At 44.8% G+C, this 23,186-nt stretch overlaps 35 non-coding genes and 1 pseudogene across 35 annotated transcripts; 35 read left to right on the top strand and 1 right to left on the bottom strand.

Annotated features, from left to right (window-relative positions):
- The window catches only part of LOC133444825 (cytochrome P450 2F2-like), a 54,473-nt pseudogene that overhangs the window by 17,655 nt on the left and 13,632 nt on the right, over positions 1 to 23,186 (bottom strand).
- trnac-gca (transfer RNA cysteine (anticodon GCA)) lies at positions 97 to 168 on the top strand. Its single transcript has one exon. It is a non-coding gene; the product is annotated as a tRNA-Cys (tRNA).
- On the top strand, positions 489 to 560 carry trnac-gca (transfer RNA cysteine (anticodon GCA)). The gene has a single exon. It is a non-coding gene; the product is annotated as a tRNA-Cys (tRNA).
- trnac-gca (transfer RNA cysteine (anticodon GCA)) lies at positions 857 to 928 on the top strand. The gene has a single exon. It is a non-coding gene; the product is annotated as a tRNA-Cys (tRNA).
- trnac-gca (transfer RNA cysteine (anticodon GCA)) lies at positions 1,617 to 1,688 on the top strand. The gene has a single exon. It is a non-coding gene; the product is annotated as a tRNA-Cys (tRNA).
- On the top strand, positions 2,001 to 2,072 carry trnac-gca (transfer RNA cysteine (anticodon GCA)). Its single transcript has one exon. It is a non-coding gene; the product is annotated as a tRNA-Cys (tRNA).
- trnac-gca (transfer RNA cysteine (anticodon GCA)) lies at positions 2,785 to 2,856 on the top strand. Its single transcript has one exon. It is a non-coding gene; the product is annotated as a tRNA-Cys (tRNA).
- On the top strand, positions 3,153 to 3,224 carry trnac-gca (transfer RNA cysteine (anticodon GCA)). The gene has a single exon. It is a non-coding gene; the product is annotated as a tRNA-Cys (tRNA).
- Positions 3,936 to 4,008, top strand: trnac-gca (transfer RNA cysteine (anticodon GCA)). The gene has a single exon. It is a non-coding gene; the product is annotated as a tRNA-Cys (tRNA).
- On the top strand, positions 4,721 to 4,792 carry trnac-gca (transfer RNA cysteine (anticodon GCA)). The gene has a single exon. It is a non-coding gene; the product is annotated as a tRNA-Cys (tRNA).
- trnac-gca (transfer RNA cysteine (anticodon GCA)) lies at positions 5,113 to 5,184 on the top strand. The gene has a single exon. It is a non-coding gene; the product is annotated as a tRNA-Cys (tRNA).
- trnac-gca (transfer RNA cysteine (anticodon GCA)) lies at positions 5,896 to 5,967 on the top strand. The gene has a single exon. It is a non-coding gene; the product is annotated as a tRNA-Cys (tRNA).
- On the top strand, positions 6,659 to 6,730 carry trnac-gca (transfer RNA cysteine (anticodon GCA)). Its single transcript has one exon. It is a non-coding gene; the product is annotated as a tRNA-Cys (tRNA).
- Positions 7,442 to 7,513, top strand: trnac-gca (transfer RNA cysteine (anticodon GCA)). Its single transcript has one exon. It is a non-coding gene; the product is annotated as a tRNA-Cys (tRNA).
- On the top strand, positions 8,225 to 8,296 carry trnac-gca (transfer RNA cysteine (anticodon GCA)). The gene has a single exon. It is a non-coding gene; the product is annotated as a tRNA-Cys (tRNA).
- trnac-gca (transfer RNA cysteine (anticodon GCA)) lies at positions 8,979 to 9,050 on the top strand. Its single transcript has one exon. It is a non-coding gene; the product is annotated as a tRNA-Cys (tRNA).
- On the top strand, positions 9,762 to 9,833 carry trnac-gca (transfer RNA cysteine (anticodon GCA)). The gene has a single exon. It is a non-coding gene; the product is annotated as a tRNA-Cys (tRNA).
- On the top strand, positions 10,545 to 10,616 carry trnac-gca (transfer RNA cysteine (anticodon GCA)). The gene has a single exon. It is a non-coding gene; the product is annotated as a tRNA-Cys (tRNA).
- Positions 10,936 to 11,007, top strand: trnac-gca (transfer RNA cysteine (anticodon GCA)). Its single transcript has one exon. It is a non-coding gene; the product is annotated as a tRNA-Cys (tRNA).
- Positions 11,719 to 11,790, top strand: trnac-gca (transfer RNA cysteine (anticodon GCA)). The gene has a single exon. It is a non-coding gene; the product is annotated as a tRNA-Cys (tRNA).
- On the top strand, positions 12,086 to 12,157 carry trnac-gca (transfer RNA cysteine (anticodon GCA)). Its single transcript has one exon. It is a non-coding gene; the product is annotated as a tRNA-Cys (tRNA).
- Positions 12,846 to 12,917, top strand: trnac-gca (transfer RNA cysteine (anticodon GCA)). Its single transcript has one exon. It is a non-coding gene; the product is annotated as a tRNA-Cys (tRNA).
- Positions 13,230 to 13,301, top strand: trnac-gca (transfer RNA cysteine (anticodon GCA)). The gene has a single exon. It is a non-coding gene; the product is annotated as a tRNA-Cys (tRNA).
- On the top strand, positions 13,622 to 13,693 carry trnac-gca (transfer RNA cysteine (anticodon GCA)). Its single transcript has one exon. It is a non-coding gene; the product is annotated as a tRNA-Cys (tRNA).
- trnac-gca (transfer RNA cysteine (anticodon GCA)) lies at positions 14,014 to 14,085 on the top strand. Its single transcript has one exon. It is a non-coding gene; the product is annotated as a tRNA-Cys (tRNA).
- trnac-gca (transfer RNA cysteine (anticodon GCA)) lies at positions 14,797 to 14,868 on the top strand. The gene has a single exon. It is a non-coding gene; the product is annotated as a tRNA-Cys (tRNA).
- On the top strand, positions 15,560 to 15,631 carry trnac-gca (transfer RNA cysteine (anticodon GCA)). Its single transcript has one exon. It is a non-coding gene; the product is annotated as a tRNA-Cys (tRNA).
- On the top strand, positions 16,344 to 16,415 carry trnac-gca (transfer RNA cysteine (anticodon GCA)). Its single transcript has one exon. It is a non-coding gene; the product is annotated as a tRNA-Cys (tRNA).
- Positions 16,712 to 16,783, top strand: trnac-gca (transfer RNA cysteine (anticodon GCA)). Its single transcript has one exon. It is a non-coding gene; the product is annotated as a tRNA-Cys (tRNA).
- On the top strand, positions 18,281 to 18,352 carry trnac-gca (transfer RNA cysteine (anticodon GCA)). Its single transcript has one exon. It is a non-coding gene; the product is annotated as a tRNA-Cys (tRNA).
- Positions 18,673 to 18,744, top strand: trnac-gca (transfer RNA cysteine (anticodon GCA)). The gene has a single exon. It is a non-coding gene; the product is annotated as a tRNA-Cys (tRNA).
- trnac-gca (transfer RNA cysteine (anticodon GCA)) lies at positions 19,456 to 19,527 on the top strand. The gene has a single exon. It is a non-coding gene; the product is annotated as a tRNA-Cys (tRNA).
- trnac-gca (transfer RNA cysteine (anticodon GCA)) lies at positions 20,219 to 20,290 on the top strand. Its single transcript has one exon. It is a non-coding gene; the product is annotated as a tRNA-Cys (tRNA).
- Positions 20,611 to 20,682, top strand: trnac-gca (transfer RNA cysteine (anticodon GCA)). The gene has a single exon. It is a non-coding gene; the product is annotated as a tRNA-Cys (tRNA).
- trnac-gca (transfer RNA cysteine (anticodon GCA)) lies at positions 21,786 to 21,857 on the top strand. Its single transcript has one exon. It is a non-coding gene; the product is annotated as a tRNA-Cys (tRNA).
- trnac-gca (transfer RNA cysteine (anticodon GCA)) lies at positions 22,178 to 22,249 on the top strand. The gene has a single exon. It is a non-coding gene; the product is annotated as a tRNA-Cys (tRNA).

Raw genomic sequence — 23,186 nt, 5'->3', positions numbered from 1 at the left:
GGTTCTTTTACTAGTTTTTAAGTGTCTTAATGGTCTTGGGCCTTCTTATTTGTCTGCACTACTTTTACCCTATCGACCCTCAAAACATGGTAGAGAGGGGGCATAGCTCAGTAGTAGAGCATTTGACTGCAGATCAAGAGGTCCCCAGTTCAACTCTGGGTGCCCCCTACTTGTGTCGTGCAACTTAGAACTTGCTTTCACAGTAAGTTTGAAGTGTAAAAGGTGTTCAAGACTACTTCCAGAACTGTCATGTTCAAGGATGCAAGCACTTTGCTAAATTGAGTCCTTAATCCCAAATAACAGGTTGTGTTTTGTAAAATGGAGTGGTCAACTTTCCTCCTTTTCATGCTTGCAGGGGAAGATCCCTGCCTTCATTGGGAAAGAGGCAACGTATGTCCTAAAAATGTTGCCACTTTGATCAGAATAGTTAGTGCAACTGAGGTCCACTCTTACAATCTGGCTCCACCAATCTCAAAACACGGCAGAAAGGGGGTATAGCTCAGTGGTAGAGCATTTGACTGCAGATCAAGAGGTCCCCAGTTCAACTCTGGGTGCCCCCTACTTGTGTCGTGCCACATAGAACTTGTTTTCACAGTAAATTTGAAGTCCAAAAGCTGTTCAAGACTACTTCCAGCACTGTCATGTTCAAGCATGCAAGCAGTTTGCTATATTGAGCCCTGAATCCCAATTAACAGGTTGGGTTTTGTAAAATGGAGTGGTCAACTTTCCTCCTATTCATGCTTGCAGGGGAAGATCCCTGCCTTCATTGGGAAAGAGGCAATGTATGTCCTAAAAATGTTGCCACTTTGGTCCAATCTTACAATCTGGCTCCACCAATCTCAAAACATGGCAGAAAGGGGGTATAGCTCAGTGGTAGAGCATTTGACTGCAGATCAAGAGGTCCCCAGTTCAACTCTGGGTGCCCCCTACTTGTGTCGTGCGACTTAGAACTTGTTTTCACCTTAAGTTTGAAGTCCAAAAGCTGTTCAAGACTACGTCCAGCCCTGTCATGTTCAAGGATGCACACAGTTTGCTAAATTGAGCCCTAAATCCCAATTAACAGGTTGGGTTTTGTAAAATGGAGTGGTCAACTTTCCTCCTTTTCATGCTTGCAGGGGAAGATCCCTGCCTTCATTGGGAAAGAGGCAACGTATGTCCTAAAAATGTTGCCACTTTGATCAGAATAGTTAGTGCAACTGGGGTCTACTCTTAAAATCTGGCCCCACCAACCTCAAAATATGGCAGAGACGGGGTATAGCTCAGTAGCAGAGCATTTGACTGCAGATCAAGAGGTCCCCAGGCCAACTCTGGGTGCCCCCTACTTGTGTCGTGCCACTTAGAACTTGTTTTCACCTTAAGTTTGAAGTATAAAAGCTGTTCAAGACTACTTCCAGCACTGCCGTGTTCAAGGATGCAAGCACTTTGCTAAATTGAGTCCTTAATCCCAAATAACAGGTTGTGTTTTGTAAAATGGAGTGGTCAACTTTCCTCCTCTTCATGCTTGCAGGAGAAGATCCCTGCCTTCATTGGGAAAGAGGCAATGTATGTCCTAAAAATGTTGCCACTTTGGTCCAATCTTACAATCTGGCTCCACCAATCTCAAAACGTGGCAGAAAGGGGGTATAGCTCAGTGGTAGAGCATTTGACTGCAGATCAAGAGGTCCCCAGTTCAACTCTGGGTGCCCCCTACTTGTGTCGTGCGACTTAGAACTTGTTTTCACAGCAAGTTTGAAGTCCAAAAGCTGTTCAAGACTATGTCCAGCACTGTCATGTGCAAGCAGTTTGCTAAATTGAGCCCTGAAGCCCAATTAACAGGTTGGGTTTTGTAAAATGGAGTGGTCAACTTTCCTCCTTTTCATGCTTGCAGGGGAAGATCCCTGCCTTCATTGGGAAAGAGGCAACGTATGTCCTAAAAATGTTGCCACTTTGATCAGAATAGTTAGTGCAACTGAGGTCCACTCTTACAATCTAACTCCACCAATCTCAAAACACGGCAGAAAGGGGGTATAGCTCAGTGGTAGAGCATTTGACTGCAGATCAAGAGGTCCCCAGTTCAACTCTGGGTGCCCCCTACTTGTGTCGTGCCACATAGAACTAGTTTTCACAGCAAATTTGAAGTCCAAAAGCTGTTCAAGACTACTTCCAGAACTGTCATGTTCAAGCATGCAAGCAGTTTGCTATATTGAGCCCTGAATCCCAATTAACAGGTTGGGTTTTGTAAAATGGGGTGGTCAACTTTCCTCCTTTTCATGCTTGCAGTGGGAACATACCTGCCTTCATTGGGAAAGAGGCAACGTATGTCCTAAAAAAATTGCCACTTTGATCAGAATAGTTAATGCAACTGGGGTCCACTCTTACAATCTGGCTCCACCAATCTCAAAACATGGCAGAGACGGGGTATAGCTCAGTAGTAGAGCATTTGACTGCAGATCAAGAGGTCCCCAGGCCAACTCTGGGTCCCCCTACTTGTGTCGTGCCACTTAGAACATGTTTTCACCTTAAGTTTGAAGTATAAAAGCTGTTCAGGACTACGTCCAGCACTGTCATATTCAAGGATGCACACAGGTTGCTAAATTGAGCCCTGAATCCCAATTAACAGGTTGGGTTTTGTAAAATGGAGTGGTCAACTTTCCTCCTTTTCATGCTTGCAGGGGAAGATACCTGCCTTCATTGGGAAAGAGGCAACGTATGTCCTAAAAATGTTGCCACTTTGATCAGAATAGTTAGTGCAACTGGGGTCCACTCTTACAATCTGGCTCCACCAATCTCAAAACATGGCAGAAAGGGGGCATAGCTCAGTAGTAGAGCATTTGACTGCAGATCAAGAGGTCCCCAGTTCAACTCTGGGTGCCCCCTACTTGTGTCGTGCAACTTAGAACTTGCTTTCACAGTAAGTTTGAAGTGTAAAAGGTGTTCAAGACTACTTCCAGAACTGTCATGTTCAAGGATGCAAGCACTTTGCTAAATTGAGTCCTTAATCCCAAATAACAGGTTGGCTTCTGTAAAATGGGGTAGTCAACTTTCCTCCTTTTCATGCTTGCAGGGGAAGATCCCTGCCTTCATTGGGAAAGAGGCAATGTATGTCCTAAAAATGTTGCCACTTTGGTCCAATCTTACAATCTGCCTCCACCAATCTCAAAACGTGGCAGAAAGGGGGTATAGCTCAGTGGTAGAGCATTTGACTGCAGATCAAGAGGTCCCCAGTTCAACTCTGGGTGCCCCCTACTTGTGTCGTGCGACTTAGAACTTGCTTTCACAGTAAGTTTGAAGTATAAAAGCTGTTCAAGACTACTTCCAGCACTGTCATGTTCAAGGATGCACACAGTTTGCTAAATTGAGCCCTGAATCCCAATTAACAGGTTGGGTTTTGTAAAATGGAGTGGTCAACTTTCCTCCTTTTCATGCTTGCAGGGGAAGATCCCTGCCTTCATTGGGAAAGAGGCAACGTATGTCCTAAAAAAATTGCCACTTTGATCAGAATAGTTAGTGCAACTGGGGTCCACTCTTACAATCTGGCTCCACCAATCTCAAAACATGGCAGAGACGGGGTATAGCTCAGTAGTAGAGCATTTGACTGCAGATCAAGAGGTCCCCAGGCCAACTCTGGGTCCCCCTACTTGTGTCGTGCCACTTAGAACTTGTTTTCACCTTAGGTTTGAAGTATAAAAGCTGTTCAAGACTACGTCCAGCACTGTCATGTTCAAGGATGCACACAGTTTGCTAAATTGAGCCCTGAATCCCAATTAACAGGTTGGGTTTTGTAAAATGGAGTGGTCAACTTTCCTCCTTTTCATGCTTGCAGGGGAAGATACCTGCCTTCATTGGGAAAGAGGCAACGTATGTCCTAAAAATGTTGCCACTTTGATCAGAATAGTTAGTGCAACTGAGGTCCACTCTTACAATCTGACTCCACCAATCTCAAAACACGGCAGAAAGGGGTTATAGCTCAGTGGTAGAGCATTTGACTGCAGATCAAGAGGTTCCCCAGTTCAACTCTGGGTGCCCCCTACTTGGGTCGTGCCACATAGAACTTGTTTTCATAGCAAATTTGAAGTCCAAAAGCTGTTCAAGACTACTTCCAGCACTGTCATGTTCAAGCATGCAAGCAGTTTGCTATATTGAGCCCTGAATCCCAATTAACAGGTTGGGTTTTGTAAAATGGGGTGGTCAACTTTCCTCCTTTTCATGCTTGCAGTGGGAACATACCTGCCTTCATTGGGAAAGAGGCAACGTATGTCCTAAAAAAATTGCCACTTTGATCAGAATAGTTAGTGCAACTGGGGTCCACTCTTACAATCTGGCTCCACCAATCTCAAAACATGGCAGAGACGGGGTATAGCTCAGTAGTAGAGCATTTGACTGCAGATCAAGAGGTCCCCAGGCCAACTCTGGGTCCCCCTACTTGTGTCGTGCCACTTAGAACTTGTTTTCACCTTAGGTTTGAAGTATAAAAGCTGTTCAAGACTACGTCCAGCACTGTCATGTTCAAGGATGCACACAGTTTGCTAAATTGAGCCCTGAATCCCAATTAACAGGTTGGGTTTTGTAAAATGGAGTTGTCAACTTTCCTCCTTTTCATGCTCGCAGGGGAAGATACCTGCCTTCATTGGGAAAGAGGCAACGTATGTCCTAAAAATGTTGCCACTTTGATCAGAATAGTTAGTGCAACTGGGGTCCACTCTTACAATCTGGCTCCACCAATCTCAAAACATGGCAGAAAGGGGGCATAGCTCAGTAGTAGAGCATTTGACTGCAGATCAAGAGGTCCGCAGTTCAACTCTGGGTGCCCCCTACTTGTGTCGTGCAACTTAGAACTTGTTTTCACCTTAAGTTTGAAGTATAAAAGCTGTTCAAGACTACTTCCAGCACTGCTGTGTTCAAGGATGCAAGCACTTTGCTAAATTGAGTCCTTAATCCCAAATAACAGGTTGTGTTTTGTAAAATGGAGTGGTCAACTTTCCTCCTTTTCATGCTTGCAGGGGAAGATCCCTGCCTTCATTGAGAAAGAGGCAACGTATGTCCTAAAAATGTTGCCACTTTGATCAGAATAGTTAGTGCAACTGAGGTCCACTCTTACAATCTGGCTCCACCAATCTCAAAACACGGCAGAAAGGGGGTATAGCTCAGTGGTAGAGCATTTGACTGCAGATCAAGAGGTCCCCAGTTCAACTCTGGGTGCCCCCTACTTGTGTCGTGCCACATAGAACTTGTTTTCACAGTAAATTTGAAGTCCAAAAGCTGTTCAAGACTACTTCCAGCACTGTCATGTTCAAGCATGCAAGCAGTTTGCTATATTGAGCCCTGAATCCCAATTAACAGGTTGGGTTTTGTAAAATGGGGTGGTCAACTTTCCTCCTTTTCATGCTTGCAGTGGGAACATACATGCCTTCATTGGGAAAGAGGCAACGTATGTCCTAAAAAAATTGCCACTTTGATCAGAATAGTTAATGAAACGGGGCCCACTCTTACAATCTGGCTCCACCAATCTCAAAACATGGCAGAGACGGGGTATAGCTCAGTAGTAGAGCATTTGACTGCAGATCAAGAGGTCCCCAGGCCAACTCAGGGTCCCCCTACTTGTGTCGTGCCACTTAGAACTTGTTTTCACCTTAAGTTTGAAGTATAAAAGCTGTTCAAGACTACGTCCAGCACTGTCATATTCAAGGATGCACACAGTTTGCTAAATTGAGCCCTGAATCCCAATTAACAGGTTGGGTTTTGTAAAATGGAGTGGTCAACTTTCCTCCTTTTCATGCTTGCAGGGGAAGATACCTGCCTTCATTGGGAAAGAGGCAACGTATGTCCTAAAAATGTTGCCACTTTGATCAGAATAGTTAGTGCAACTGGGGTCCACTCTTACAATCTGCCTCCACCAATCTCAAAATGTGGCAGAAAGGGGGTATAGCTCAGTGGTAGAGCATTTGACTGCAGATCAAGAGGTCCCCAGTTCAACTCTGGGTGCCCCCTACTTGTGTCGTGCGACTTAGAACTTGTTTTCACAGCAAGTTTGAAGTCCAAAAGCTGTTCAAGACTATGTCCAGCACTGTCATGTTCAAGCATGCAAGCAGTTTGCTATATTGAGCCCTGAATCCCAATTAACAGGTTGGCTTTTGTAAAATGGGGTGGTCAACTTTCCTCCTTTTCATGCTTGCAGTGGGAACATACCTGCCTTCATTCGGAAAGAGGCAACGTATGATCAGAATAGTTAGTGCAACTGGGGTCCACTCTTACAATCTGGCTCCACCAATCTCAAAACATGGCAGAAAGGGGGCATAGCTCAGTAGTAGAGCATTTGACTGCAGATCAAGAGGTCCCCAGGCCAACTCTGGGTGCCCCCTACTTGTGTCGTGCCACTTAGAACTTGTTTTCACCTTAAGTTTTAAGTATAAAAGCTGTTCAAGACTACTTCCAGCACTGCTGTGTTCAAGGATGCAAGCACTTTGCTAAATTGAGTCCTTAATCCCAAATAACAGGTTGTGTTTTGTAAAATGGAGTGGTCAACTTTCCTCCTTTTCATGCTTGCAGGGGAAGATCCCTGCCTTCATTGGGAAAGAGGCAACGTATGTCCTAAAAATGTTGCCACTTTGATCAGAATAGTTAGTGCAACTGAGGTCCACTCTTACAATCTGGCTCCACCAATCTCAAAACACGGCAGAAAGGGGGTATAGCTCAGTGGTAGAGCATTTGACTGCAGATCAAGAGGTCCCCAGTTCAACTCTGTGTGCCCCCTACTTGTGTCGTGCCACATAGAACTTGTTTTCACAGTAAATTTGAAGTCCAAAAGCTGTTCAAGACTACTTCCAGCACTGTCATGTTCAAGCATGCAAGCAGTTTGATATATTGAGCCCTGAATCCCAATTAACAGGTTGGGTTTTGTAAAATGGGGTGGTCAACTTTCCTCCTTTTCATGCTTGCAGTGGGAACATACCTGCCTTCATTGGGAAAGAGGCAACGTATGTCCTAAAAAAATTGCCACTTTGATCAGAATAGTTAATGAAACGGGGCCCACTCTTACAATCTGGCTCCACCAATCTCAAAACATGGCATAGACGGGGTATAGCTCAGTAGTAGAGCATTTCACTGCAGATCAAGAGGTCCCCAGGCCAACTCTGGGTCCCCCTACTTGTGTCGTGCCACTTAGAACTTGTTTTCACCTTAGGTTTGAAGTATAAAAGCTGTTCAAGACTACGTCCAGCACTGTCATGTTCAAGGATGCACACAGTTTGCTAAATTGAGCCCTGAATCCCAATTAACAGGTTGGGTTTTGTAAAATGGAGTGGTCAACTTTCCTCCTTTTCATGCTTGCAGGGGAAGATACCTGCCTTCATTGGGAAAGAGGCAACGTATGTCCTAAAAATGTTGCCACTTTGATCAGAATAGTTAGTGCAACTGGGGTCCACTCTTACAATCTGGCTCCACCAATCTCAAAACATGGCAGAAAGGGGGCATAGCTCAGTAGTAGAGCATTTGACTGCAGATCAAGAGGTCCCCAGTTCAACTCTGGGTGCCCCCTACTTGTGTCGTGCCACATAGAACTTGTTTTCACAGTAAATTTGAAGTCCAAAAGCTATTCAAGACTATGCCCAGCACTGTCATGTTCAAGCATGCAAGCAGTTTGCTATATTGAGCCCTGAATCCCAATTAACAGGTTGGGTTTTGTAAAATGGGGTGGTCAACTTTCCTCCTTTTCATGCTTGCAGTGGGAACATACATGCCTTCATTGGGAAAGAGGCAACGTATGTCCTAAAAAAATTGCCACTTTGATCAGAATAGTTAATGAAACGGGGCCCACTCTTACAATCTGGCTGCACCAATCTCAAAACATGGCAGAGACGGGGTATAGCTCAGTAGTAGAGCATTTGACTGCAGATCAAGAGGTCCCCAGGCCAACTCTGGGTCCCCCTACTTGTGTCGTGCCACTTAGAACTTGTTTTCACCTTAAGTTTGAAGTATAAAAGCTGTTCAAGACTACGTCCAGCACTGTCATATTCAAGGATGCACACAGTTTGCTAAATTGAGCCCTGAATCCCAATTAACAGGTTGGGTTTTGTAAAATGGAGTGGTCAACTTTCCTCCTTTTCATGCTTGCAGGGGAAGATACCTGCCTTCATTGGGAAAGAGGCAACGTATGTCCTAAAAATGTTGCCACTTTGATCAGAATAGTTAGTGCAACTGGGGTCCACTCTTACAATCTGCCTCCACCAATCTCAAAATGTGGCAGAAAGGGGGTATAGCTCAGTGGTAGAGCATTTGACTGCAGATCAAGAGGTCCCCAGTTCAACTCTGGGTGCCCCCTACTTGTGTCGTGCGACTTAGAACTTGTTTTCACAGCAAGTTTGAAGTCCAAAAGCTGTTCAAGACTATGTCCAGCACTGTCATGTTCAAGCATGCAAGCAGTTTGCTATATTGAGCCCTGAATCCCAATTAACAGGTTGGCTTTTGTAAAATGGGGTGGTCAACTTTCCTCCTTTTCATGCTTGCAGTGGGAACTTCATTCGGAAAGAGGCAACGTATGATCAGAATAGTTAGTGCAACTGGGGTCCACTCTTACAATCTGGCTCCACCAATCTCAAAACATGGCAGAAAGGGGGCATAGCTCAGTAGTAGAGCATTTGACTGCAGATCAAGAGGTCCCCAGGCCAACTCTGGGTGCCCCCTACTTGTGTCGTGCCACTTAGAACTTGTTTTCACCTTAAGTTTGAAGTATAAAAGCTGTTCAAGACTACTTCCAGCACTGCTGTGTTCAAGGATGCAAGCACTTTGCTAAATTGAGTCCTTAATCCCAAATAACAGGTTGTGTTTTGTAAAATGGAGTGGTCAACTTTCCTCCTTTTCATGCTTGCAGGGGAAGATCCCTGCCTTCATTGGGAAAGAGGCAACGTATGTCCTAAAAATGTTGCCACTTTGATCAGAATAGTTAGTGCAACTGAGGTCCACTCTTACAATCTGGCTCCACCAATCTCAAAACACGGCAGAAAGGGGGTATAGCTCAGTGGTAGAGCATTTGACTGCAGATCAAGAGGTCCCCAGTTCAACTCTGGGTGCCCCCTACTTGTGTCGTGCCACATAGAACTTGTTTTCACAGTAAATTTGAAGTCCAAAAGCTGTTCAAGACTACTTCCAGCACTGTCATGTTCAAGCATGCAAGCAGTTTGCTATATTGAGCCCTGAATCCCAATTAACAGGTTGGGTTTTGTAAAATGGGGTGGTCAACTTTCGTCCTTTTCATGCTTGCAGTGGGAACATACCTGCCTTCATTGGGAAAGAGGCAACGTATGTCCTAAAAAAATTGCCACTTTGATCAGAATAGTTAATGAAACGGGGCCCACTCTTACAATCTGGCTCCACCAATCTCAAAACATGGCAGAGACGGGGTATAGCTCAGTAGTAGAGCATTTGACTGCAGATCAAGAGGTCCCCAGGCCAACTCTGGGTCCCCCTACTTGTGTCGTGCCACTTAGAACTTGTTTTCACCTTAAGTTTGAAGTATAAAAGCTGTTCAAGACTACGTCCAGCACTGTCATATTCAAGGATGCACACAGTTTGCTAAATTGAGCCCTGAATCCCAATTAACAGGTTGGGTTTTGTAAAATGGAGTGGTCAACTTTCCTCCTTTTCATGCTTGCAGGGGAAGATACCTGCCTTCATTGGGAAAGAGGCAACGTATGTCCTAAAAATGTTGCCACTTTGATCAGAATAGTTAGTGCAACTGGGGTCCACTCTTACAATCTGGCTCCACCAATCTCAAAACATGGCAGAAAGGGGGCATGGCTCAGTAGTAGAGCATTTGACTGCAGATCAAGAGGTCCCCAGTTCAACTCTGGGTGCCCCCTACTTGTGTCGTGCCACATATAACTTGTTTTCACAGTAAATTTGAAGTCCAAAAGCTGTTCAAGACTACTTCCAGCACTGTCATGTTCAAGCATGCAAGCAGTTTGCTATATTGAGCCCTGAATCCCAATTAACAGGTTGGGTTTTGTAAAATGGGGTGGTCAACTTTCCTCCTTTTCATGCTTGCAGTGGGAACATACCTGCCTTCATTGGGAAAGAGGCAACGTATGTCCTAAAAAAATTGCCACTTTGATCAGAATAGTTAATGAAACGGGGCCCACTCTTACAATCTGGCTCCACCAATCTCAAAACATGGCAGAGACGGGGTATAGCTCAGTAGTAGAGCATTTGACTGCAGATCAAGAGGTCCCCAGGCCAACTCTGGGTCCCCCTACTTGTGTCGTGCCACTTAGAACTTGTTTTCACCTTAAGTTTGAAGTATAAAAGCTGTTCAAGACTACGTCCAGCACTGTCATATTCAAGGATGCACACAGTTTGCTAAATTGAGCCCTGAATCCCAATTAACAGGTTGGGTTTTGTAAAATGGAGTGGTCAACTTTCCTCCTTTTCATGTTTGCAGGGGAAGATACCTGCCTTCATTGGGAAAGAGGCAACGTATGTCCTAAAAATGTTGCCACTTTGATCAGAATAGTTAGTGCAACTGGGGTCCACTCTTACAATCTGCCTCCACCAATCTCAAAATATGGCAGAAAGGGGGTATAGCTCAGTGGTAGAGCATTTGACTGCAGATCAAGAGGTCCCCAGTTCAACTCTGGGTCCCCCTACTTGTGTCGTGCCACTTAGAACTTGTTTTCACCTTAAGTTTGAAGTATAAAAGCTGTTCAAGACTACGTCCAGCACTGTCATATTCAAGGATGCACACAGTTTGCTAAATTGAGCCCTGAATCCCAATTAACAGGTTGGGTTTTGTAAAATGGAGTGGTCAACTTTCCTCCTTTTCATGCTTGCAGGGGAAGATACCTGCCTTCATTGGGAAAGAGGCAACGTATGTCCTAAAAATGTTGCCACTTTGATCAGAATAGTTAGTGCAACTGGGGTCCACTCTTACAATCTGGCTCCACCAATCTCAAAACATGGCAGAAAGGGGGCATGGCTCAGTAGTAGAGCATTTGACTGCAGATCAAGAGGTCCCCAGTTCAACTCTGGGTGCCCCCTACTTGTGTCGTGCCACATATAACTTGTTTTCACAGTAAATTTGAAGTCCAAAAGCTGTTCAAGACTACTTCCAGCACTGTCATGTTCAAGCATGCAAGCAGTTTGCTATATTGAGCCCTGAATCCCAATTAACAGGTTGGGTTTTGTAAAATGGGGTGGTCAACTTTCCTCCTTTTCATGCTTGCAGTGGGAACATACCTGCCTTCATTGGGAAAGAGGCAACGTATGTCCTAAAAAAATTGCCACTTTGATCAGAATAGTTAATGAAACGGGGCCCACTCTTACAATCTGGCTCCACCAATCTCAAAACATGGCAGAGACGGGGTATAGCTCAGTAGTAGAGCATTTGACTGCAGATCAAGAGGTCCCCAGGCCAACTCTGGGTCCCCCTACTTGTGTCGTGCCACTTAGAACTTGTTTTCACCTTAAGTTTGAAGTATAAAAGCTGTTCAAGACTACGTCCAGCACTGTCATATTCAAGGATGCACACAGTTTGCTAAATTGAGCCCTGAATCCCAATTAACAGGTTGGGTTTTGTAAAATGGAGTGGTCAACTTTCCTCCTTTTCATGTTTGCAGGGGAAGATACCTGCCTTCATTGGGAAAGAGGCAACGTATGTCCTAAAAATGTTGCCACTTTGATCAGAATAGTTAGTGCAACTGGGGTCCACTCTTACAATCTGCCTCCACCAATCTCAAAATATGGCAGAAAGGGGGTATAGCTCAGTGGTAGAGCATTTGACTGCAGATCAAGAGGTCCCCAGTTCAACTCTGGGTCCCCCTACTTGTGTCGTGCCACTTAGAACTTGTTTTCACCTTAAGTTTGAAGTATAAAAGCTGTTCAAGACTACGTTCAGCACTGTCATATTCAAGGATGCACACAGTTTGCTAAATTGAGCCCTGAATCCCAATTAACAGGTTGGGTTTTGTAAAATGGAGTGGTCAACTTTCCTCCTTTTCATGCTTGCAGGGGAAGATCCCTGCCTTCATTGGGAAAGAGGCAATGTATGTCCTAAAAATGTTGCCACTTTGGTCCAATCTTACAATCTGGCTCCACCAATCTCAAAACACGGCAGAAAGGGGGTATAGCTCAGTGGTAGAGCATTTGACTGCAGATCAAGAGGTCCCCAGTTCAACTCTGGGTTCCCCCTACTTGTGTCGTGCGACTTAGAACTTGTTTTCACCTTAAGTTTGAAGTCCAAAAGCTGTTCAAGACTACGTCCAGCACTGTCATGTTCAAGGATGCACACAGTTTGCTAAATTGAGCCCTAAATCCCAATTAACAGGTTGGGTTTTGTAAAATGGAGTGGTCAACTTTCCTCCTTTTCATGCTTGCAGGGGAAGATCCCTGCCTTCATTGGGAAAGAGGCAACGTATGTCCTAAAAATGTTGCCACTTTGATCAGAATAGTTAGTGCAACTGGGGTCTACTCTTAAAATCTGGCCCCACCAACCTCAAAATATGGCAGAGACGGGGTATAGCTCAGTAGCAGAGCATTTGACTGCAGATCAAGAGGTCCCCAGGCCAACTCTGGGTGCCCCCTACTTGTGTCGTGCCACTTAGAACTTGTTTTCACCTTAAGTTTGAAGTATAAAAGCTGTTCAAGACTACTTCCAGCACTGCCGTGTTCAAGGATGCAAGCACTTTGCTAAATTGAGTCCTTAATCCCAAATAACAGGTTGTGTTTTGTAAAATGGAGTGGTCAACTTTCCTCCTCTTCATGCTTGCAGGAGAAGATCCCTGCCTTCATTGGGAAAGAGGCAATGTATGTCCTAAAAATGTTGCCACTTTGGTCCAATCTTACAATCTGGCTCCACCAATCTCAAAACGTGGCAGAAAGGGGGTATAGCTCAGTGGTAGAGCATTTGACTGCAGATCAAGAGGTCCCCAGTTCAACTCTGGGTGCCCCCTACTTGTGTTGTGCGACTTAGAACTTGTTTTCACAGCAAGTTTGAAGTCCAAAAGCTGTTCAAGACTATGTCCAGCACTGTCATGTGCAAGCAGTTTGCTAAATTGGGCCCTGAAGCCCAATTAACAGGTTGGGTTTTGTAAAATGGAGTGGTCAACTTTCCTCCTTTTCATGCTTGCAGGGGAAGATCCCTGCCTTCATTGGGAAAGAGGCAACGTATGTCCTAAAAATGTTGCCACTTTGATCAGAATAGTTAGTGCAACTGAGGTCCACTCTTACAATCTAACTCCACCAATCTCAAAACACGGCAGAAAGGGGGTATAGCTCAGTGGTAGAGCATTTGACTGCAGATCAAGAGGTCCCCAGTTCAACTCTGGGTGCCCCCTACTTGTGTCGTGCGACTTAGAACTTGTTTTCACAGCAAGTTTGAAGTCCAAAAGCTGTTCAAGACTATGTCCAGCACTGTCATGTGCAAGGATGCACACAGTTTGCTAAATTGAGCCCTGAATCCCAATTAACAGGTTGGGTTTTGTAAAATGGAGTGGTCAACTTTCCTCCTTTTCATGCTTGCAGGGGAAGATACCTGCCTTCATTGGGAAAGAGGCAACGTATGTCCTAAAAATGTTGCCACTTTGATCAGAATAGTTAGTGCAACTGGGGTCCACTCTTACAATCTGGCTCCACCAATCTCAAAACATGGCAGAAAGGGGGCATAGCTCAGTAGTAGAGCATTTGACTGCAGATCAAGAGGTCCCCAGTTCAACTCTGGGTGCCCCCTACTTGTGTCGTGCAACTTAGAACTTGTTTTCACCTTAAGTTTGAAGTATAAAAGCTGTTCAAGACTACTTCCAGCACTGCTGTGTTCAAGGATGCAAGCACTTTGCTAAATTGAGTCCTTAATCCCAAATAACAGGTTGTGTTTTGTAAAATGGAGTGGTCAACTTTCCTCCTTTTCATGCTTGCAGGGGAAGATCCCTGCCTTCATTGGGAAAGAGGCAACGTATGTCCTAAAAATGTTGCCACTTTGATCAGAATAGTTAGTGCAACTGAGGTCCACTCTTACAATCTGGCTCCACCAATCTCAAAACACGGCAGAAAGGGGGTATAGCTCAGTGGTAGAGCATTTGACTGCAGATCAAGAGGTCCCCAGTTCAACTCTGGGTGCCCCCTACTTGTGTCGTGCCACATAGAACTTGTTTTCACAGTAAATTTGAAGTCCAAAAGCTGTTCAAGACTACTTCCAGCACTGTCATGTTCAAGCATGCAAGCAGTTTGCTATATTGAGCCCTGAATCCCAATTAACAGGTTGGGTTTTGTAAAATGGGGTGGTCAACTTTCCTCCTTTTCATGCTTGCAGTGGGAACATACCTGCCTTTATTGGGAAAGAGGCAACGTATGTCCTAAAAAAATTGCCACTTTGATCAGAATAGTTAATGAAACGGGGCCCACTCTTACAATCTGGCTCCACCAATCTCAAAACATGGCAGAGACGGGGTATAGCTCAGTAGTAGAGCATTTGACTGCAGATCAAGAGGTCCCCATGCCAACTCTGGGTCCCCCTACTTGTGTCGTGCCACTTAGAACTTGTTTTCACCTTAAGTTTGAAGTATAAAAGCTGTTCAAGACTACGTCCAACACTGTCATATTCAAGGATGCACACAGTTTGCTAAATTGAGCCCTGAATCCCAATTAACAGGTTGGGTTTTTTAAAATGGAGTGGTCAACTTTCCTCCTTTTCATGCTTGCAGGGGAAGATACCTGCCTTCATTGGGAAAGAGGCAACGTATGTCCTAAAAATGTTGCCACTTTGATCAGAATAGTTAGTGCAACTGGGGTCCACTCTTACAATCTGCCTCCACCAATCTCAAAATGTGGCAGAAAGGGGGTATAGCTCAGTGGTAGAGCATTTGACTGCAGATCAAGAAGTCCCCAGTTCAACTCTGGGTGCCCCCTACTTGTGTCGTGCGACTTAGAACTTGTTTTCACAGCAAGTTTGAAGTCCAAAAGCTGTTCAAGACTACTTCCAGCACTGTCATGTTCAAGCATGCAAGCAGTTTGCTATATTGAGCCCTGAATCCCAATTAACAGGTTGGCTTTTGTAAAATGGGGTGGTCAACTTTCCTCCTTTTCATGCTTGCAGTGGGAACATACCTGCCTTCATTCGGAAAGAGGCAACGTATGATCAGAATAGTTAGTGCAACTGGGGTCCACTCTTACAATCTGGCTCCACCAATCTCAAAACATGGCAGAAAGGGGGCATAGCTCAGTAGTAGAGCATTTGACTGCAGATCAAGAGGTCCCCAGGCCAACTCTGGGTGCCCCCTACTTGTGTCGTGCCACTTAGAACTTGTTTTCACCTTAAGTTTGAAGTATAAAAGCTGTTCAAGACTACTTCCAGCACTGCTGTGTTCAAGGATGCAAGCACTTTGCTAAATTGAGTCCTTAATCCCAAATAACAGGTTGTGTTTTGTAAAATGGAGTGGTCAACTTTCCTCCTTTTCATGCTTGCAGGGGAAGATCCCTGCCTTCATTGGGAAAGAGGCAACGTATGTCCTAAAAATGTTGCCACTTTGATCAGAATAGTTAGTGCAACTGAGGTCCACTCTTACAATCTAACTCCACCAATCTCAAAACACGGCAGAAAGGGGGTATAGCTCAGTGGTAGAGCATTTGACTGCAGATCAAGAGGTCCCCAGTTCAACTCTGGGTGCCCCCTACTTGTGTCGTGCCACATAGAACTTGTTTTCACAGCAAATTTGAAGTCCAAAAGCTGTTCAAGACTACTTCCAGCACTGTCATGTTCAAGCATGCAAGCAGTTTGCTATATTGAGCCCTGAATCCCAATTAACAGGTTAGGTTTTGTAAAATGGGGTGGTCAACTTTCCTCCTTTTCATGCTTGCAGTGGGAACATACCTGCCTTCATTGGGAAAGAGGCAACGTATGTCCTAAAAAAATTGCCACTTTGATCAGAATAGTTAATGCAACTGGGGTCCACTCTTACAATCTGGCTCCACCAATCTCAAAACATGGCAGAGACGGGGTATAGCTCAGTAGTAGAGCATTTGACTGCAGATCAAGAGGTCCCCAGGCCAACTCTGGGTCCCCCTACTTGTGTCGTGCCACTTAGAACATGTTTTCACCTTAAGTTTGAAGTATAAAAGCTGTTCAAGACTACGTCCAGCACTGTCATATTCAAGGATGCACACAGTTTGCTAAATTGAGCCCTGAATCCCAATTAACAGGTTGTGTTTTGTAAAATGGAGTGGTCAACTTTCCTCCTTTTCATGCTTGCAGGGGAAGATACCTGCCTTCATTGGGAAAGAGGCAACGTATGTCCTAAAAATGTTGCCACTTTGATCAGAATAGTTAGTGCAACTGGGGTCCACTCTTACAATCTGGCTCCACCAATCTCAAAACATGGCAGAAAGGGGGCATAGCTCAGTAGTAGAGCATTTGACTGCAGAACAAGAGGTCCCCAGTTCAACTCTGGGTGCCCCCTACTTGTGTCGTGCAACTTAGAACTTGCTTTCACAGTAAGTTTGAAGTGTAAAAGGTGTTCAAGACTACTTCCAGAACTGTCATGTTCAAGGATGCAAGCACTTTGCTAAATTGAGTCCTTAATCCCAAATAACAGGTTGGCTTTTGTAAAATGGGGTAGTCAACTTTCCTCCTTTTCATGCTTGCAGGGGAAGATCCCTGCCTTCATTGGGAAAGAGGCAATGTATGTCCTAAAAATGTTGCCACTTTGGTCCAATCTTACAATCTGCCTCCACCAATCTCAAGACGTGGCAGAAAGGGGGTATAGCTCAGTGGTAGAGCATTTGACTGCAGATCAAGAGGTCCCCAGTTCAACTCTGGGTGCCCCCTACTTGTGTCGTGCGACTTAGAACTTGCTTTCACAGTAAGTTTGAAGTATAAAAGCTGTTCAAGACTATTTCCAGCACTGTCATGTTCAAGGATGCACACAGTTTGCTAAATTGAGCCCTGAATCCCAATTAACAGGTTGGGTTTTGTAAAATGGAGTGGTCAACTTTCCTCCTTTTCATGCTTGCAGGGGAAGATCCCTGCCTTCATTGGGAAAGAGGCAACGTTTGTCCTAAAAATTTTGCCACTTTGATCAGAATAGTTAGTGCAACTGGGGTTTACTCTTACAATCTGGCCCCACCAACCTCAAAATATGGCAGAGACGGGGTATAGCTCAATAGCAGAGCATTTGACTGCAGATCAAGAGGTCCCCAGGCCAACTCTGGGTGCCCCCTACTTGTGTCGTGCCACTTAGAACTTATTTTCACCTTAAGTTTGAAGTATAAAAGCTGTTCAAGACTACTTCCAGCACTGCCGTGTTCAAGGATGCAAGCACTTTGCTAAATTGAGTCCTTAATCCCAAATAACAGGTTGTGTTTTGTAAAATGGAGTGGTCAACTTTCCTCCTTTTCATGCTTGCAGGGGAAGATCCCTGCCTTCATTGGGAAAGAGGCAACGTATGTCCTAAAAATGTTGCCACTTTGATCAGAATAGTTAGTGCAACTGAGGTCCACTCTTACAATCTGACTCCACCAATCTCAAAACACGGCAGAAAGGGGTTATAGCTCAGTTGTAGAGCATTTGACTGCAGATCAAGAGGTTCCCCAGTTCAACTCTGGGTGCCCCCTACTTGTGTCGTGCCACATAGAACTTGTTTTCATAGCAAATTTGAAGTCCAAAAGCTGTTCAAGACTACTTCCAGCACTGTCATGTTCAAGCATGCAAGCAGTTTGCTATATTGAGCCCTGAATCCCAATTAACAGGTTGGGTTTTGTAAAATGGGGTGGTCAACTTTCCTCCTTTTCATGCTTGCAGTGGGAACATACCTGCCTTCATTGGGAAAGAGGCAACGTATGTCCTAAAAAAATTGCCACTTTGATCAGAATAGTTAGTGCAACTGGGGTCCACTCTTACAATCTGGCTCCACCAATCTCAAAACATGGCAGAGACGGGGTATAGCTCAGTAGTAGAGCATTTGACTGCAGATCAAGAGGTCCCCAGGCCAACTCTGGGTCCCCCTACTTGTGTCGTGCCACTTAGAACTTGTTTTCACCTTAGGTTTGAAGTATAAAAGCTGTTCAAGACTACGTCCAGCACTGTCATGTTCAAGGATGCACACAGTTTGCTAAATTGAGCCCTGAATCCCAATTAACAGGTTGGGTTTTGTAAAATGGAGTGGTCAACTTTCCTCCTTTTCATGCTTGCAGGGGAAGATACCTGCCTTCATTGGGAAAGAGTCAACGTATGTCCTAAAAATGTTGCCACTTTGATCAGAATAGTTAGTGCAACTGGGGTCCACTCTTACAATCTGGCTCCACCAATCTCAAAACATGGCAGAAAGGGGGCATAGCTCAGTAGTAGAGCATTTGACTGCAGATCAAGAGGTCCCCAGTTCAACTCTGGGTGCCCCCTACTTGTGTCGTGCAACTTAGAACTTGTTTTCACCTTAAGTTTGAAGTATAAAAGCTGTTCAAGACTACTTCCAGCACTGCTGTGTTCAAGGATGCAAGCACTTTGCTAAATTGAGTCCTTAATCCCAAATAACAGGTTGTGTTTTGTAAAATGGAGTGGTCAACTTTCCTCCTTTTCATGCTTGCAGGGGAAGATCCCTGCCTTCATTGGGAAAGAGGCAACGTATGTCCTAAAAATGTTGCCACTTTGATCAGAATAGTTAGTGCAACTGAGGTCCACTCTTACAATCTGGCTCCACCAATCTCAAAACACGGCAGAAAGGGGGTATAGCTCAGTGGTAGAGCATTTGACTGCAGATCAAGAGGTCCCCAGTTCAACTCTGGGTGCCCCCTACTTGTGTCGTGCCACATAGAACTTGTTTTCACAGTAAATTTGAAGTCCAAAAGCTGTTCAAGACTACTTCCAGCACTGTCATGTTCAAGCATGCAAGCAGTTTGCTATATTGAGCCCTGAATCCCAATTAACAGGTTGGGTTTTGTAAAATGGGGTGGTCAACTTTCCTCCTTTTCATGCTTGCAGTGGGAACATACCTGCCTTTATTGGGAAAGAGGCAACGTATGTCCTAAAAAAATTGCCACTTTGATCAGAATAGTTAATGAAACGGGGTCCACTCTTACAATCTGGCTCCACCAATCTCAAAACATGGCAGAGACGGGGTATAGCTCAGTAGTAGAGCATTTGACTGCAGATCAAGAGGTCCCCATGCCAACTCTGGGTCCCCCTACTTGTGTCGTGCCACTTAGAACTTGTTTTCACCTTAAGTTTGAAGTATAAAAGCTGTTCAAGACTACGTCCAACACTGTCATATTCAAGGATGCACACAGTTTGCTAAATTGAGCCCTGAATCCCAATTAACAGGTTGGGTTTTGTAAAATGGAGTGGTCAACTTTCCTCCTTTTCATGCTTGCAGGGGAAGATACCTGCCTTCATTGGGAAAGAGGCAACGTATGTCCTAAAAATGTTGCCACTTTGATCAGAATAGTTAGTGCAACTGGGGTCCACTCTTACAATCTGCCTCCACCAATCTCAAAATGTGGCAGAAAGGGGGTATAGCTCAGTGGTAGAGCATTTGACTGCAGATCAAGAAGTCCCCAGTTCAACTCTGGGTGCCCCCTACTTGTGTCGTGCGACTTAGAACTTGTTTTCACAGCAAGTTTGAAGTCCAAAAGCTGTTCAAGACTACTTCCAGCACTGTCATGTTCAAGCATGCAAGCAGTTTGCTATATTGAGCCCTGAATCCCAATTAACAGGTTGGCTTTTGTAAAATGGGGTGGTCAACTTTCCTCCTTTTCATGCTTGCAGTGGGAACATACCTGCCTTCATTCGGAAAGAGGCAACGTATGATCAGAATAGTTAGTGCAACTGGGGTCCACTCTTACAATCTGGCTCCACCAATCTCAAAACATGGCAGAAAGGGGGCATAGCTCAGTAGTAGAGCATTTGACTGCAGATCAAGAGGTCCCCAGGCCAACTCTGGGTGCCCCCTACTTGTGTCGTGCCACTTAGAACTTGTTTTCACCTTAAGTTTGAAGTATAAAAGCTGTTCAAGACTACTTCCAGCACTGCTGTGTTCAAGGATGCAAGCACTTTGCTAAATTGAGTCCTTAATCCCAAATAACAGGTTGTGTTTTGTAAAATGGAGTGGTCAACTTTCCTCCTTTTCATGCTTGCAGGGGAAGATCCCTGCCTTCATTGGGAAAGAGGCAACGTATGTCCTAAAAATGTTGCCACTTTGATCAGAATAGTTAGTGCAACTGAGGTCCACTCTTACAATCTGGCTCCACCAATCTCAAAACACGGCAGAAAGGGGGTATAGCTCAGTGGTAGAGCATTTGACTGCAGATCAAGAGGTCCCCAGTTCAACTCTGGGTGCCCCCTACCTGTGTCGTGCCACATAGAACTTGTTTTCACAGTAAATTTGAAGTCCAAAAGCTGTTCAAGACTACTTCCAGCACTGTCATGTTCAAGCATGCAAGCAGTTTGCTATATTGAGCCCTGAATCCCAATTAACAGGTTGGGTTTTGTAAAATGGGGTGGTCAACTTTCCTCCTTTTCATGCTTGCAGTGGGAACATACCTGCCTTCATTGGGAAAGAGGCAACGTATGTCCTAAAAAAATTGCCACTTTGATCAGAATAGTTAATGAAACGGGGCCCACTCTTACAATCTGGCTCCACCAATCTCAAAACATGGCAAAAAAGGGGCATGGCTCAGTAGTAGAGCATTTGACTGCAGATCAAGAGGTCCCCAGTTCAAATCTGGGTGCCCCCTACTTGTGTCGTGCAACTTAGAACTTGTTTTCACAGCAAGATAGAAGTCCAAAAGCTGTTCAAGACTACTTCCAGCACTGTCATGTTCAAGCATGGAAGCAGTTTGCTATATTGAGCCCTGAATCCCAATTAACAGGTTGGGTTTTGTAAAATGGGGTGGTCAACTTTCCTCCTTTTCATGCTTGCAGTGGGAACATACATGCCTTCATTGGGAAAGAGGCAACGTATGTCCTAAAAAAATTGCCACTTTGATCAGAATAGTTAATGAAACGGGGCCCACTCTTACAATCTGGCTCCACCAATCTCAAAACATGGCAGAGACGGGGTATAGCTCAGTAGTAGAGCATTTGACTGCAGATCAAGAGGTCCCCAGGCCAACTCTGGGTCCCCCTACTTGTGTCGTGCCACTTAGAACTTGTTTTCACCTTAAGTTTGAAGTATAAAAGCTGTTCAAGACTACGTCCAGCACTGTCATATTCAAGGATGCACACAGTTTGCTAAATTGAGCCCTGAATCCCAATTAACAGGTTGGGTTTTGTAAAATGGAGTGGTCAACTTTCCTCCTTTTCATGCTTGCAGGGGAAGATACCTGCCTTCATTGGGAAAGAGGCAACGTATGTCCTAAAAATGTTGCCACTTTGATCAGAATAGTTAGTGCAACTGGGGTCCACTCTTACAATCTGGCTCCACCAATCTCAAAACATGGCAGAAAGGGGGCATAGGTCAGTAGTAGAGCATTTGACTGCAGATCATAAGGTCCCCAGGCCAACTCTGGGTGCCCCCTACTTGTGTCGTGCCACTTAGAACTTGTTTTCACCTTAAGTTTGAAGTATAAAAGCTGTTCAAGACTACTTCCAGCACTGCTGTGTTCAAGGATGCAAGCACTTTGCTAAATTGAGTCCTTAATCCCAAATAACAGGTTGTGTTTTGTAAAATGGAGTGGTCAACTTTCCTCCTTTTCATGCTTGCAGGGGAAGATCCCTGCCTTCATTGGGAAAGAGGCAACGTATGTCCTAAAAATGTTGCCACTTTGATCAGAATAGTTAGTGCAACTGAGGTCCACTCTTACAATCTGGCTCCACCAATCTCAAAACACGGCAGAAAGGGGGTATAGCTCAGTGGTAGAGCATTTGACTGCAGATCAAGAGGTCCCCAGTTCAACTCTGGGTGCCCCCTACCTGTGTCGTGCCACATAGAACTTGTTTTCACAGTAAATTTGAAGTCCAAAAGCTGTTCAAGACTACTTCCAGCACTGTCATGTTCAAGCATGCAAGCAGTTTGCTATATTGAGCCCTGAATCCCAATTAACAGGTTGGGTTTTGTAAAATGGGGTGGTCAACTTTCCTCCTTTTCATGCTTGCAGTGGGAACATACCTGCCTTCATTGGGAAAGAGGCAACGTATGTCCTAAAAAAATTGCCACTTTGATCAGAATAGTTAATGAAACGGGGCCCACTCTTACAATCTGGCTCCACCAATCTCAAAACATGGCAAAAAAGGGGCATGGCTCAGTAGTAGAGCATTTGACTGCAGATCAAGAGGTCCCCAGTTCAAATCTGGGTGCCCCCTACTTGTGTCGTGCAACTTAGAACTTGTTTTCACAGCAAGATAGAAGTCCAAAAGCTGTTCAAGACTACTTCCAGCACTGTCATGTTCAAGCATGGAAGCAGTTTGCTATATTGAGCCCTGAATCCCAATTAACAGGTTGGGTTTTGTAAAATGGGGTGGTCAACTTTCCTCCTTTTCATGCTTGCAGTGGGAACATACATGCCTTCATTGGGAAAGAGGCAACGTATGTCCTAAAAAAATTGCCACTTTGATCAGAATAGTTAATGAAACGGGGCCCACTCTTACAATCTGGCTCCACCAATCTCAAAACATGGCAGAGACGGGGTATAGCTCAGTAGTAGAGCATTTGACTGCAGATCAAGAGGTCCCCAGGCCAACTCTGGGTCCCCCTACTTGTGTCGTGCCACTTAGAACTTGTTTTCACCTTAAGTTTGAAGTATAAAAGCTGTTCAAGACTACGTCCAGCACTGTCATATTCAAGGATGCACACAGTTTGCTAAATTGAGCCCTGAATCCCAATTAACAGGTTGGGTTTTGTAAAATGGAGTGGTCAACTTTCCTCCTTTTCATGCTTGCAGGGGAAGATACCTGCCTTCATTGGGAAAGAGGCAACGTATGTCCTAAAAATGTTGCCACTTTGATCAGAATAGTTAGTGCAACTGGGGTCCACTCTTACAATCTGGCTCCACCAATCTCAAAACATGGCAGAAAGGGGGCATAGGTCAGTAGTAGAGCATTTGACTGCAGATCATAAGGTCCCCAGGCCAACTCTGGGTGCCCCCTACTTGTGTCGTGCCACTTAGAACTTGTTTTCATCTTAAGTTTGAAGTATAAAAGCTGTTCAAGACTACTTCCAGCACTGCTGTGTTCAAGGATGCAAGCACTTTGCTAAATTGAGTCCTTAATCCCAAATAACAGGTTGTGTTTTGTAAAATGG

The sequence above is a fragment of the Cololabis saira genome, chromosome 5 (assembly GCF_033807715.1).
Source record: "Cololabis saira isolate AMF1-May2022 chromosome 5, fColSai1.1, whole genome shotgun sequence".
In the NCBI taxonomy this organism is placed as follows: domain Eukaryota; kingdom Metazoa; phylum Chordata; class Actinopteri; order Beloniformes; family Belonidae; genus Cololabis; species Cololabis saira.
The sequence above is the reverse complement of the archived record's forward strand: the minus strand, read 5'-3'. Positions and strand labels throughout refer to the sequence as shown.